Below are 6,239 nucleotides of genomic sequence, written 5' to 3'. Positions count from 1 at the left end.
GCTGCGGTTCAGGGAAAGCATCTCCGCCTTTTCAACATCACTCAAAGTGTAGCCTAGATGGTGGAGCGCTCGCTGTGTGCAGAGTCTGCACTCTGCAGACGGACACAGACTTGCACGGATGTGAACTTGCACACAGATCATGGCAGTGGCAGACATCAATAACACATTATTGGTAAACAATTTTGCCGCACGTATACGCCATATTAATTGATTGATTGGATACTTTATTAACAGTTTGCAAAAAGGTAGGCAGCCTACAGTACTAACAGTAGGCTATACCAACGATTATACAAACGGTAAAGGGATAACACAAAAAGCCCCGAGGGCTTGCCTCGTTTCCATTGTGGTCCTGTGTATTCAATTCATCGAGACATTCAATAATATACAATAATATAATGCAAGACATCATCTACTATATAGGTTAGCTAAATAAAAACATAATAGCCTGCCTATACTTGATATAAACAACATGCACTTGGTTTTATTTGGTGTTAGTGCTGTAGCTTACTGCTATATGTCATTACGCATTTGGCATATTGCTACAGTATGTGGACGTTTTCATGATTTTCACTCACTGGGATATTCATGATATTCCTCACCACAGTGCTGCTGATTTGCCCGCAAAATTCGGGGACGCACAGCTGGCAGATGTGCATTGTACAAGCCCTTGACATGTTAATATAAAGCTATAGGCCTATAGGCCATATATAGGCCTAAATCGTTTTATAGCACTCACCAAGGCAATAAGTCTGTCTACACGTGCCTTCATTAACCCCCCAGGCCTACTGAATGAGGCAGTGGAGATGCAATCATTGCTTAATTGATGTCTGTCAGTATAGTACAGTAGGCAGGTGGCCACACCATTTGTCTGTGGCATAAGGACAGGTAATGTGGTGACAGGACTGCACTTGGACACTAAAAGCATGAGCACAGCGTTTATAGCTCACTTAAAGAGACTATAAATTGAGGGGAAACCTGGGAAAAGGAACCAAAATCATATAGGCTGAGCCTGAACATGAACAAGTATAGGCTAAAAAAGAATTTGCCATAGGAACTTGTCAGGCCATTGTTTATATATCATCATTAAGATCAGGGCAATATATTTTCTATTTTCTTCCCATTGGAAATAAGCCCTTAAGCCCTCGACAGCACTAATTGTATTTGCATTAAGTGTAATGCTATTGACTGACTGTCAAACAGACCTATATCAAATCAAGAATCAAATCAATCAAATCATATCTAAGTGATCTCAGCAAGACTGACGGCTTCTCAGTTAAAGTGGGGGACAATATTATCACACCGTCACAAGAAAAGATGAAATTATACCTACTGGTTCCATCCTGGAGGCAAATCTTTCCTGATTTATGACCACCAATGTAAAAAGAAAAGTCAACCAAAGAACAATATTCCTGTACAGGATCTCCTCACTGGTCAACAAAAACACCTTGAAGACCCTAACAGGTCTCATACAATGTTTCTTCGACTATGCATGCACCTCATGGTACCACAGCACCTCAAAGGCCCTTAAAACAAGGCCTCAGACATCCCAAAACAAACTGGTCAGGGCCAGAACACACCTCACCCAGCCCATTTAACCAGGGTTCCGGTGACCATCAGTGGTCCTTGAGGAGGTTCCAGGTGGTCCCCAGCTATATGGAGAGTGGTTACCAAATTGACCCTTATAGATCTTTAACCCTTGAGAACATAAAATGAAACGGGTCCATTTTTTTGTTTCATTTCACGCTCTCAAGAGTTAACTGCATTGCTTAATTTACAAGAAGTCTACACAATTAGAGACTGTAAAATATTTTGTATTTCAATCAACGTTTGCCTGTTATCTCTCCTAATATAATGGTACCAACGGGGACCAAAATCAATACAGCATGGAATTGTGGACAAAATCCTATCCAACGACAAAATATTGTTTCATTTTGGGGTCTGCGAGGCTAAATCTCATTGAATCTCATTCAAATGCAAATTCATAGTGGGCCTTGATGTGAAAAGGATTGAAAACCACTGGGCCTGGTCTACAAGCTTCGCTACACCACTAAGATACCCAGGTACCCATGTAGTGTCAAAACACTTCCTTAATGTCAACGAAGTCCACGATCACAGCACCAGAGGGAGTTCAACAAACAACGTGCAACCCAGATTTGGCTCAAACAAGGGGTTAAATCAATTTAGCTCCTATGCCACTAAAATGTGGAATGCCCTATAGTACCAACAGCCATTAGGAAATGTGAATCCCTACTGCTCTCAAAGAGCACTTAATGGGCTGTGTGATGATCTCCTTTTTTTCATAGAAGTGTATAAATATATATATTTGTACGTCTTTAAATGTTCTGATGGATTGAAAATGGAGGACCCTGATGTAAACAAGTCTGAGACTTTTCCTGGTTTTATCCTCGTAGCAGTATTTGGATTGACCCGTTTTGTTGAAATGTATATACCCATTCTACATATACCGTACTGTGAATACAATTTCAATCAATCAATCAATCCTCTTGTAACAGCGTTCAACTTCATTGAGCAGTGAGGACTCGTCTCCTTACCACTAGAGGGTGTCAAAGAGGTCCTTCAATTAACCCTGAAGGCTAAACCAGTAAAGTAATATTCCTTTGTTTCCTGCAGTGTGATTCAGGACAGGTATTAGTCGGAGAGTCGGCAGACTCTGAGGATGGGAGACTCAGACGACCCAGTGGGACTCTTGTGTTCAGTTTAAGTTCTTCTTTAAGACTTCTGACTCTGAGGGGGGTTAATTGGATTTTTATATAGTGCTGCATGGAAAGGTTTCAGTGTCAGCAAAAACGAAGACAAAAAAAACTGCTGCCGTCACCCAAAGGAATTAAAAAGTGTGGAAAGGACTCTGCAAACCCCAGCCTCCATTGTTGACTCTTACGTTAAATTAATTGGAGTTTTACCCATCATTATACCATGACCATGGATGCAGCTTTTACTATGGTGAAAAAAAAACACAAATGCCCCCTCTCTATGCCGTACTCGAAGGTATTCAAAAGAGTTGAATGCTGCATTTTATGTTGAAAGAATTGCCCTCTGTAGTAATGCATGCGGTACGCCACATCTTCAGTAAAGCTCGATTATACTTAATTCAGCTGGCTTGGAGGTCAAATCCAAAATCAAATCCATAGTCAAATCCACAATCAAATTCATAGTCAATTCCATGGTCAAATCCATAGTCAAATCCATAGTCATGGTACAAATCCATAGTCAAATCATATCATTATGGTGGGAATTGTTGTGGCTCTTCTTGGAAAGTAACAGTAACCTTTGAATATTGTTGAATATTTAGAGGAATTGTTCATTCCTCTAAATCTACGTGACCAAAATAAAATAAACCTGCCTTTTGAAATTCCAGACCCTGCCTCTGCTCTGCCAATTCCCTCTGCACGTCCCTGTCTCTCAGGCCCACTTTAGTCTACTGATAAATCATTAATCTTTCCTCCGCTCATCTTTCCCTCACACAAAAGCATTTCCATGCCTCTGCAGTCCTATTCACTGTCATGTCACCCTGTCATTGCTAGCATAGATTTTACTAGTTTGATTTCCTGGATGAAGTCAAGGCAATTTGATTTATTAGTGCATTTCAACAAGGCAATTCATAGCGCTTTACACAAAACATTAAGCATTAGGACAACGTGTGTAACAGAAACACACTTTTTCTTTCAGCGACTTCCCACAGATGGTCACATCGAACTTCTGTTCCGTTCTCTGCGTCTTCCTCTGTCACTATCACTACAGCCACCTGCATGAATCCACATAACCCTTCCTCTTCTCCCCTTGCCTGGCAGCTCCATCTTCAGCAAGCTTTCCCCAACGTACCCTCTGCACATGCCCAAACCAGCTCAATCTCACCTCTTGTTTTATCCTTCTAACCTGCAGGGATGGTCCTTTTCATTTCTGATCTTGTCAATCCTTGTCACTCCTAAACAGAAAGAAGAAAAAGTGAAGCCAAACTCAGTTGTGCAAATTAATGAAATGCAATAGCAGGAAATTGAATAAACAGCAGAGTGAAATAATATATTTTTAAAGAGACAGCAGCACACTGCAAGGTGTGTATATACACTAGTTATTAAATGTCAGTAATAAAAGGAGAGGCAGGCAGCAGCTAATTCTCAAAGTTAACAGGTAGGCGAACAATGGTAATCAATAATTACCATAGCAAGGCAAAACAAGTTTGCAATTAAGCACAGGATAAGATGTAAATTTCCTTTATGCATACCTATGAGTGTCGTCTCGATGATGAATGGTGGGGAGTCTTGGTGTCGTCTTGGTGATGAATGGTGGGAGCTGGGTTTAGTTCCCTTGGTTTTTGGGGTGTTTCGGCCTTGACACTATACCCTCCACAAGGTGGCAGCTAATTAGTCAGAAGAGTCACCTTCATGTTGAATGGCAGATTTCTAATGGGACTATGCATGGCAGGCAAAGCAAAGTTCTTTGTTTACCCAGGGAAGTGGACTAAGCCAAGGACTTGTTTACAGCCACACCCTGCTCATAGAACATTTCATGGTAGGGGTTCAATGCCTTGCTCAAGGGCAGTTCAGCGGTGGTAATTTTAACGTGCCGGTCCGGGGATGAGAACTGGCGACCTTCCGGTATCAAGACCGCTCCGCAAACCGTTCCGCCACCGCTGCCCAAAGGCACATCCTTTTCCGAGTTCAAGCCTAAGCTGACCACATACAGTGTCTGCTGCCTTTCTACTTCGGGGCCCAGCAGGGGTCTTTCTTTCCTCCTCATGAAACACCACTGGCTGCTTCTTTCGGCTGCCTCCCATGCAGCTTTGATGGCTGAGCGCTGGTTCTGGCCTCTGACTCCCAGGTCTGCAAACAGTCTGGTGGTCGATCCTGCCACAAAACCTCTGACTGCACCCATCTCCACTGGGCGGACCTCAGCGGTCCAGCCACAGTGTTGTGCTTCAGCAGCGAGCTCGGCATAGGCATAGCGTAGGTGTTTTCGCTCAAAAGCCTCCTCCCAGGGGATAGAATAAAAAAGGTAATAAATATAAAATAAAACAAGTAAAGAAGCAGGCTGTGAGGATCGAAGTTACAGTGTGCAGCACAAGAAATACATTAAAAACTTCAATACAAGGCAGCAGCAAACAGGAAAGTCTTCAGCTTTGATTGAAAAGAGTTGTAGCAAACCTTCTGGGAGTTCGTTCCAGATAATTATGTGGTTGCATAAAAGCTGAACACTGCTTCTCTCCATGTTTAGTCCTGACTCTGTGTTCAGAAAGCAGACAACCTGAGAGGTCTGGATGATTCATGATGTGGCAGTGATGAAAATACTGTATTTTGGCTCTAGTCTAAACCAATGCTTCATTAACCAACAGTGTTTTTTTAATCAGTTATATTACTAATAGGGCTCAAGCCACAGCGTTCTGAATCAACTGTATAGTTGTCTGATCGATTTTGGACACTTTTACAGTAGTCAAGTCTACTGGAGATACAATAAATACATGGACACATTTTTTTTAACGCATGATATATTCTTAAGGTAATTGACTTAGTGAATAAAATGTGATTTTGTCCAATCTGTATGGTAGAGTATGTTAATACAACATAACTTTTACAAATGGGTGGTTGTATTTGGTCTTCCTGCTCTTCTATTGATACATTTAGGTCGTGTCATGGCTTGACACGACCTTTGACCCGATCCTGTTTCTGGTTTGACACAAATGTTGACCTAAAGGTCCAACTTCAGTTTCTCCCCTGAGCAAGCAGGCATGGGCTCCGTCAGCTCAGTCGTAACACCTTCAGCATGCATTTGCACGGGAAGACCCGGGTTCAAATCCAGGGCAAAACAGGAAAGATACTACATGCATACTGTCGTCAGCTCGACTTTAGATCAGTTTATAGCTGTGTCATTTACAATTCAAATTAATCTGTAGTAAGCCTATAGTATGTCATTTTCGATCACTCTGCCCATCTATCAGTGCCAGCGGCATGACAAAATAACAATGGTGCTGTTAAATAATTTATCGCCATAATCAGCTTTACACTCTCTGGGGTACAGTAAATATGAACCCTGTTGATACAGCTATTAAGTGCCCTCCACGAGAGTCTGACATTGATAAATTGCCGTGGGGTGTATAGATGCTGTGTAAGCTGAAGTGCTATACATTATAAACTTGGATTTCATCATCTCAGCATCCTGTTCTACATGTATGCACAGTAAAGTCCTGCATGTTAATTTAACAGTGTGTATGAAACGGACGCTTTCGG

This window comes from Protomyctophum bolini (genome assembly GCF_963924005.1).
Source record: "Protomyctophum bolini genome assembly, chromosome: 17".
In the NCBI taxonomy this organism is placed as follows: Eukaryota; Metazoa; Chordata; class Actinopteri; order Myctophiformes; family Myctophidae; genus Protomyctophum; species Protomyctophum bolini.
The sequence above is the reverse complement of the archived record's forward strand: the minus strand, read 5'-3'. Positions refer to the sequence as shown.